The sequence below is a fragment of the Engraulis encrasicolus genome, chromosome 5, assembly GCF_034702125.1.
Source record: "Engraulis encrasicolus isolate BLACKSEA-1 chromosome 5, IST_EnEncr_1.0, whole genome shotgun sequence".
In the NCBI taxonomy this organism is placed as follows: domain Eukaryota; kingdom Metazoa; phylum Chordata; class Actinopteri; order Clupeiformes; family Engraulidae; genus Engraulis; species Engraulis encrasicolus.
Window position 1 is genome coordinate 29,099,902 of NC_085861.1, and position 9,840 is coordinate 29,109,741.

A 9,840-nucleotide genomic window follows, 5' to 3' on the forward strand; every position below is an offset into this window, starting at 1 on the left:
ATGTGCTTTATCTTTTGATTAATTCACCCACACGTATATCGCACATATGTGGACACAGCAGCAATAATGGTGACACTCATGTGAGGTCATACAGAAGGTTTTAGTTTCCATGTTGACTTTACTGGCCCTTGTAGACGTGTATACTGTATATAAGCTGGATGTATGTTGTATGTGTGGGTGAGTGAACCAAAATATATACTGAAATCACTCATACTGGTTGGCAGATACTGACACAGATGTGGACACAGCAGCTGGAAAAGTGAGGCTTGCTTTTTTGTTTTCGTTGAATGTTTTATTGTCTCACATAGATGTGAGTACTACCTTCTGTTTGATTATGACTGTCTCAAACACTGGCTTACACACACACACACACACACTGAGACTCAGACAGACAGACCCACACACACACACACACACACACACACACACACACACACACACACACACACACTGAGACTCAGACAGACAAACAGACAGACAGACACACACACAGAGACACAGACAGACAGAGACACACACAGACAGACAGACAGACACACACACACACACACACACACACACACACACAGAGACACAGACAGACAGAGACACACACACACAGAGACTCAGACAGACACACACACAGACTCTCACACACTCGGAGACACACACACACACACACACACACTCAGACAGGCACACACACACACACACACACACACACACACACACACACACACACACACACACACACAGAGAGACACAGACAGACAGAGACACACACACAGACACACACACACACACACACACACACAGAGACTCAGACAGACACACACACACAGAGACACACACACACACACACACACAGACTCTCACACACTCAGAGACACACACACACACACGCACACACACAACACGCTCTGTTACAGTGACTTTTATGTTTTGTTATACCCCAAGTGATGATGCACAGGTCAACTTTTTGAGCAAAGTTGCCTGGCAACAACATGATTGTCTACTGCTGATTCAAGTTCTGCTGATCAAGGTCTTGTTATTGATGAACCCAAAAAAAATATCTTGCCGTTTTGTTTCCCAAAAGTGTTGCTCAAAAAGTTGCCTAGTGTCTTACCTTTACCCACTATTGCCAGACATACTTTTGTGTTTGAGAGGTGAGGATTGCAACCTGGTTCAAATGGCTTTGGAGGTTGCCATGTTTTGATCACCTTTTGTAGATCAATTATACTGTACATGCACTTTTATGTTTTGATTCATTCACCCACACGTATATCACAAACAGATGTGGACACAGCAGCAATAATGGTGACACTCATGTGAGGTCAGAAGGTGAAAATGAACATTTGTGTGAACATTCATCCTTGAGACCTGAAGTGAATGTTGTCCGGAACAAACTTATGTCCATCTGTGATGGCAGACGCGTATATTATACATAAGCTGGATGTGTGTGTGTGTGTGTGTGTGTATGTGTGGGTGAGTCAACCAAAAGAGAAACTGACCTCACTTCAACTGGTCAGCAAACACTGATGCAGATGTGGCTTAAAGTATTACTGTCCCATTTTTGGAAATGAGCTAATATTACACCTCTCCTTGAGTTAAATAGTTGAGTTTTACCTTTCTCCTGTACTTTCAACCGTTCTCTGAGTACTGCAGTGCAAATTTTACCTCCATGCTAGCGGTTAATATTGACTCCTATGACACCAGTTAGCCGCCAGCTGGTCTCATAGGACTCAATGTTAACTGCTAGCATGGAGGTAAAATTTGCACTGCCATACTAAGAGAACAGTTGAAAGTACAGGAGAGGCTAAACTCAAATATTTAACTCAAGGAGAGGTGTAATATGAGCTCATTTCCAAAAATGGGACAGTAACACTTAAAGAAATTGCTGTTTTATTGCCTCTTGTAATCGTGTAAGCTTATACATGCTATCTATGGCATCGTATTGTTTTCAGAAAATATGCCCTCTTTTTTTCTTTTTTTGCCACTGCTTGTATTGCACAATTGGGTATACATATGCCGACTTAGTCAGTGTCATGTACAGTGAAAGTGTTTAATAAATGTGGGTTGTTATTCATGAGTGAGTCTTGTGTAATTTTGCTGTACACCTAAAAAGAAGTTGGAAGAACTTCAATTTTGAAGGCAACCAAGGTAACACCTGAAAAAAAGTTGGAAGAACTTCAATTTGTTAGCTCTATGAACATATCAAGAAAGTTACCTTGGTTGCCTTCAAAATTGAAGTTGAGATGAATGCAAAACTTGAGTCAAGCCGACTGTATAAACATGTTGTACTGATGTAGAATAGAGTGGAGTCAACATAACCATTTGTTCATACAACATACAATTAGAAGTTGGACTGATGTAGATTACAGTGGGGTCCACACAAAAGTGTGTCCATACAACACACAATTAGAAGTTGGACTGATGTAGATTACAGTGGGGTCCACACAAGATTTTGTCCATACAACACACAATTAGAAGTTGGATTGATTGAAATTGTTGTTCAGTCCACAATACCATTTGTTCATACAACACGTAATTGGAAGTTGTTTGGAAAGCAAACATCAGTTCACCTGACATGTCATTAGTTCTCTGAACTTTCAACCTTTAGCTGAGCGAACTGGTTTCCTTTTTGTGCCAACTTAATGTATCATTTCCATACAACTTCAAATTTCAAGGCAACCAGGTTACACGAATTTTGAAGTTGAGTCAACAAATTTTTTTTTACAGTGCAGCTGCAATATGCTGTGCCGTGTTGTTGCTAGGTTACCTTCAGCGTCCTTGGGGGGGGGGGTGTGTTAATAATAGCACAGTTACCGGTAGCTTCACTGAAAACGTACGGCTTATTTAAGAAATATACATACCAATATACACAGTTGTCATTGCATCTGAGTTAAGTACATAAAATAAGCTTTACACACGTAAGCATGGCCGATTCAGTGTCACAAATATCCACAAACCTGCATAAGCGGCAACGAAAACAGTCGGCTTCAGGGTTGCCAGATAACACTGATTATGTTCGTCCATTTTTACCCACAGACCGCCTTCCTCAACTGCCCCGATACTCATGAACGATCATCCGGGTACTTTGCTCTTACATTTGCGTTACGCCCCTTTATGGGTGAAAACAAACCGAATGTCTCATTGACTTACATGCTACATTGGCTAGCCTAAATGAATACATTCCATGCTTCAGCCACGGCTGTTTGGCTATATTATTTGAACAACCGGCAACGGAACACGTTTTCGGCATGTTGCGCGTGAACAACGCTAGTCTACAGGTCCGTATCTTTCGTTTATTAATCCCCAACATCACCAATTGACTTGCATGTGTTGTTTTCCCCCACAAATGGGCGTAACGCACATGGAAAACGTCACGCCGTTCATGAGTATTGGGCGGGAAACCGCCCGATCTGGCAAGACCGCTCAGCTTCAGGCTCTCTAATAAAACGTTTGGAGGTAGTGAGGGTTATTTCATTAGTGGAGTGAGAATTTAGACGTTACGACTTGTCCAAATCTTACAAAAAATGATTGAAACCCACTTTGATAACGTTGTAATCACCGTTTGAAATCGTATGCATTCCTATGGCTCACAGCTGCGATAGTCTCCACTAGGCGGGGCTACGTCTGTGGGAGGAGCCCACAGGGCGCGAAAAAGGCAAAGATGGCTGCGCCCAGTCAATCCGAAAAGCTGCCACTGGCTAGAACCGCCCATTGCCAGTCTAGGTTAATACAGGTCTGTGATTTGCATTCATTTCCACCATCAGGAATGCTTTGCGCTACCACAGCTACCCGATGTGAGTCGCGCTGTGTCGCCTGACTGTCCCTTCTATAATATGAGTGTAGCCTACCGCAGTGACGTGCAGTGAAGGGTATGGTAGGGTAGGCAGTAAATATAGAATATATATCTATTTATATATATATATATTAACGGTGGGTTCGGTCCTCCCCCAGAAAAAAATGTATTTCTTAGATGCAATTTCCTGCATTTTAACCAAATCTGGAGAGTCACTATCAGCTAAAAACTTTTACAAATGTGTGTGTGTGTGTGTGTGTGTGTGTGTGTGTGTGTGTGTGTGTGTGTGTGTGTGTGTGTGTGTGAGAGAGAGGGGGGCCTTATGCCACAAGGTATGGTTTGAATAGGCAAATAGGCCTATTCACATAAACATGCTGATATTTTCTTTAATGTGCAACAAATTAGTAGGCCTATGTTTCTCTAAATACTGTAAATATAAAGTAGGCTATAAGATGCCATCAGTGCTTAACCACCACAGCTCTAATAACTAAATAAGTAAATAGGCTACACTATTTACACATTTGGACATTGTCAGTAGACCTAAATCTGAAACAATAAGTGAAAACATAATTTCAATTTCTTGAAAAGGCCAGCTACAATTATTTGTTTTGCCAAATTGCCAAATTAGCTCCAGGACCCATACTTTGTACACCTTTAAGGACCTGTAGGACTACATTTTACAATAATAATTTAGAAAGCTACAACATTTTGGGGGAAAAGCTTTAACTTTTGGCTTTAGCAGTTGATTTTGTTGCTCTTCTGTTTATTCTGTTGCAAATGCCAGGGCGTTTCACATGGATGGAGGGTGGCACAGTGTAGCCTACTTTTGAAGATAAAATGTCTAGTTCACCAACTGTGAATCACACCATAGCATGTGAGGGGGAAACGATTTACATTTAGCAATAAACCAACCTAGGTAACAGCTCCTGCCTCACTGCCGCGTTTTGTGCTGATAATCAAACACTCACAGACAAGAAGGAAAGTAGGCAAGGGGGCGGGTTGCTTGCAAACATGACCCGTGCATTCAGACAGTATCGAGTAAACCAACGAAACCACTTCTGAGACTCATCCTTGTGCGTGATAGTATTCTCAAACACTTCAGCTACGGTTGTGCAAGGTGTTTCAAATAAAGTCAATTTGTGAGTGCGGAAGCACTCCGAGAAACCATCCCCAGTCAATCGTCCTGTTCCACGTTGATCTCAACTCGCACACCGCGCACTTCAAAAGAACGCAGCTGCACTTGCTAACAGGCTCCACACAACTCACGCATTGCGTAGTCATCATCATAATAAATTAGGGAAATGGAGTCATGTCGTACGCTCAAAAAAACAATCTCGCGTCGATAATAACACACACACGGTCTATTCATGTCCACCACCGCACAACCAATCTTCAATGTCAACACCCTGACAAACGGTGACAACAATGCACCACGAACAAACTTGAGCATGTTCATGTTAAAAGGCTACCCGCAGCATAATAATTAGATGAATCTTACCTTAAAGCAGAATCACAAGTAGGCTGTGTTTTTCATGCAAGCTAGTTCCATTAAAAGCCCGGGGTGGTTGACATGATGAAGACATTTTGTCCCAGTGCAAACTACTTGAAGCTGCTACCCATCTGATGTTGAATATTTCCACAATGCAGCGATTGCAAACGGCTCAGCTGTCTGTCACTTTAACCGTCTTTCTTGCTACTTCTCGGCATTTTTTTAAAAAAAATAATAAAGACAAAAAGCCAAAGACTGCCATGTTTTCTTTCCGATACGGCTAGAGATTTGAACAAGCCTTGCCTTGCTAGTTGTTGCTATCATAGCTGCCTGTAGGGCAGAAATTGGCTACTACCTGAATTGTAACAATTTTTCATTTTGGGCGCTGTGATTGGCTCACATACTCCCGCCACAGAGTAAAGGCTCTGCTTTTAGTCCCATTGACAAGCTATGTGACAACTTAATACGCATGCGCAAACTTCTACATTGACAGCATTGAAGGCAGGGTAGGCAGAGGAAAAGCGAGCCTTACCGGGCTGCCTGGCTGGCATTCGAAAGCTCTGCTTTCAGCCTGTCTCTGCTACCAGCCGGGACTGCGCGTTGCCACGGCAACCTGCCCAAGCCTGAGCGCTTTGCTTCGTGCGATTACTTAGGTTTTTGATCGTTGTCCTGTGTATACTGTACTTTAAACAGCTCATAATTTATGCTGAATCAATGTTATTGTTGTGTAGGCCTATGTGAACTCTGAAGAATATTTTTTTAAACACGTGTTAGTTTTTATTTTTAAGACATTTATCCCAGGGTAGGCACTGCCTACCCTGCCTACCCTGACCGCACGTCTCTGGCCTACCGTAACAACTCGCCATCGGCCCCCGCACAAATATCCACCACACCACCACGGGTCCTCTGGTGTTGTGATCGTTTTAGGATATTTTTTTCATATCTAATACTTGCACATTAAGAGTGACAATTCCATCATGGATGTTTAAACTGTGTGAATGCAGTCATGTTGAATTTAGGGTGGCCAAACCATGCCATGTCATGAAGAACGTGCATCACATTATTTAAACAGCTCGTGTAAACAGTTATCCTGAGTGCTCGTGTCTTTTTGGAGATCGATGGCTTGATGAGCAAAGAGATGGGAGAGAAATTAGTTGTGCGCGCGCACACACCTCTGCACAATAGGCCTATCCACCGGACACGAAAGTTACTGGCTCCAATATTTCAGCGCCCCATTTGATTCTTTACTGACATTAAGCCCATACGACTTTGTTGCTGTCGACCAACGTTGACGGAAGCACGTGAGCGAGAACTTGTTGTCACGATGTGGGTGTTATTAAATACAGCGCATTTAAAGTCGGCCACAAATATGAACGAGACGATGAGCTCGCACCAGTTTGCTCTACTAACACACCGCGTGTGAGGAGTGGGGGGACAGGCAGTGAGGAGGAGCTGAAGTGGGGACCTGCGCAAACTTGTGTAGAGGTGTGAGACAAGACCCATATACACACGTGAGTGAGTTACTTAGCCCATACGACTTTGATGCTGTCGACCAACGTTGACGGAAGCACGTGAGCGAGAACTTGTTGTCACGATGTGGGTGTTATTAAATACAGCGCATCTAAAGTCGGCCACAAATATGAACGAGACGATGAGCTCGCACCGGTTTGCTCTACTAACACACCATGTGTGAGGAGTGGGGGGCAGGCAGTGAGGAGGAGCTGAAGTGGGGACCTGCGCAAACTTGTGTAGAGGTGTGAGACAAGACCCATATACACACGTGAGTGAGTTGTTGACCAACCAATTCATGGGCGCGTGACCTCGGAGGCAGTCCGCCGACGAGCGTTGAAGGGGATAAGCAACTGCAGAGGTTGCAAGATCTGACTGCAGCCGCATGCATCCCGCGATAGTTTGACACCATGTGACATGTCACCTCGTCAACGCAACATCAACGAAATTTCGAAGTTTGACAGGAAATCTAACCGTCATGCAGCATTTTCCATCCAGGGTGCATTGCTGTCTAAATGCGCATGCATGCGTTGACACATGTCGATCGCACCTATTGACCAACCAGTTCATGGGCGCGTGACCTCGGAGGCAGTCCGCCGACGAGCGTTGAAGGGGATAAGCAACTGCAGAGGTTGCAAGATCTGACTGCAGCCGCATTCATCCCGCGATAGTTTTACACCATGTGACATGTCACCTCGTCAACGCAACGTCGACGAAATTTCGAAGTTTGACAGGAAATCTAACCGTCATGCAGCATTTTCATCCAGGGTGCATTGCTGTCTAAATGCGCATGCATGCGTTGATGACATCTCGATCGCACCTACTTATACGTTTACGTTGCACAACCAAATTAATAGGCTATGGCTAAATTATAGGCTCTAGTCTCCAATGTGCCTGGTTTCACGTGTTGTTGGCATCACCAAATAGGCCTAATCTGCACAATATGCGGCATAACTTTTCGAGTGCTAGCCTACATTTAGACCGGGTAAAGTATTGAGCATGTCTGTCCCTTCAATAATATTAAGATTGTCCCGTAACAACTTGGTCTCGACCCCCGCCGCAAGTATCCTCCACCACGAAGGTCCTCTGATGTTGTGACCGTTTTAGGACATTTTCATATAATACAGAAATAAGATCGTGCGCGCGCGCCTCTGACTGTACAATATCTAGACAAGGAGGGAGACAGGCTCCAATATTTATATTCAGCGCCCACTTCAATTCTGCACTGACACTTTTAAATGTACATGCGTAGGCCTACATGTAAATGAGTAGGCTATGTCTAAATGTAGGCTACTAGACAGGCTCTAGTCACCAATCTGGCTTTGTTGTTTCGGCATCACCAATAATAATGGCACAATATGCGGCATGGTTTCGCGTGTTGTTTTTGCACCACCAAATAATAACTACACAATATGCGGCATAACTGCTGTTTTCTAACTCAGTGAGAAGGCTATGCCCAGATATTCTTTTAACTTGTAGGCTATCCTGACGTTATGTTTCACTAATGTAAGGAGTAAAACTCAGAAACTTCCCGAGTGCTATTGTGCAAAACTTTTTATTTAACATTGTGAATGTGCTTGATGATTTGCTTAGACACGCACGTGCTTCAGAGCAGCTAGAACTGTGCACGGTGACAGCTGCAGTTTTCAGCTCAGTCCTCCTGGATAATAAAAACAAGAATGCCGACGAGAAAGTAACGCCGTTATCTTTTGATGGATTCCCGGCGAGGTTTAATTTTCACACCCAAATCAAATCGGTTTTAAGTAATAATTTATTTATTTTTTATTATTATTTTGATTTTATTGGTCACGGGCCTATTCTTTTGATTGGGAGATCAAGGAACTATCTGGTGTCGCCGAAATAATTAGCCCACAGTACCACCCTGTGATGTCTCCCGGTACTGCTACTTAATAAGTCAAGTCAAGTCAAGTCAAGTCTGCTTTATTGTTAATTTCTTTACATGCACTGGTCACACAAAGAATTTGAAATTACGTTTCTTACTTCCCCTGCACACATGGACATAGACTTTAGGTGTGGACATAGACAATTAGGCTAGATATTGACAGGACAAATACATTACACCTAGTACCTTTACAATACCCTTACAGACATATAAAGTGCAAGCATTGGGCAACAGCAGAGAGAACATGTATTATTGTTTATTGTATTGTTGTGCACTTTCAGTTGTGCCCTATTGTGATGATTCTGACATGGTGATAGCAGCATTGTGAAATAATAATAAATATAAAATAAGCAATCGTAATGTGCAATACTTACAAGTAATTGGTAGCTAGTTTTCCAGTACAGTCATTCAAGTAACAGGCATGAAGCAGCAGCAACGTGTGGGTTTGTGTACATGTGTACATGACTAGTGTCTGTGCATGCAACTTGCTATGTTATGATTAGTATTACTATAATAGTATAGTATAATGTAGTCTTTACCATAATATAGTATAGTATACGTCAGTACAATATTATACTGTATAGCTTCTGGAAAAGGGAATAGTTTGGAGAGGTATGACTCACAGAAAGGGGATCATGTATGGACGCTCCTGCATGCCCATCCCATGTCTGTGAGTCAGGGCAGTCATGGGTGAGCGGTTAGGGCGTCAGACTTGCATCCCAGAGGTTGCCGGTTCGACTCCCGACCCGCCAGGTTGATGGGGGGAGTAATCAACCAGTGCTCTCCCCCATCCTCCTCCATGACTGAGGTACCCTGAGCATGGTACCGTCCCACCGCACTGCTCCCCATGGGGCGCCACTGAAGGCTGCCCCCTTGCACGGGTGAGGCATAAATGCAATTTCGTTGTGTGCAGTGTTCACTTGTGTGCTGTGGAGTGCTGTGTCACAATGAGTTGGAGTTTCCCAATGGGCTTTCACTTTCTTTCACTTTCAATTAGGAGTCTTAATTCTCCAGTGTCTTCTCTACTTGTTGTGCCAAGGGTAAAATCCAGACAAGGTGAAATGGCATTAAGCCATTATGCCAAATGATGGAACAAGCCTCCTGTTCAAAGTACAGTACCTGTAGCTGCCATAACAGTAGGCTATCATGTTTTGA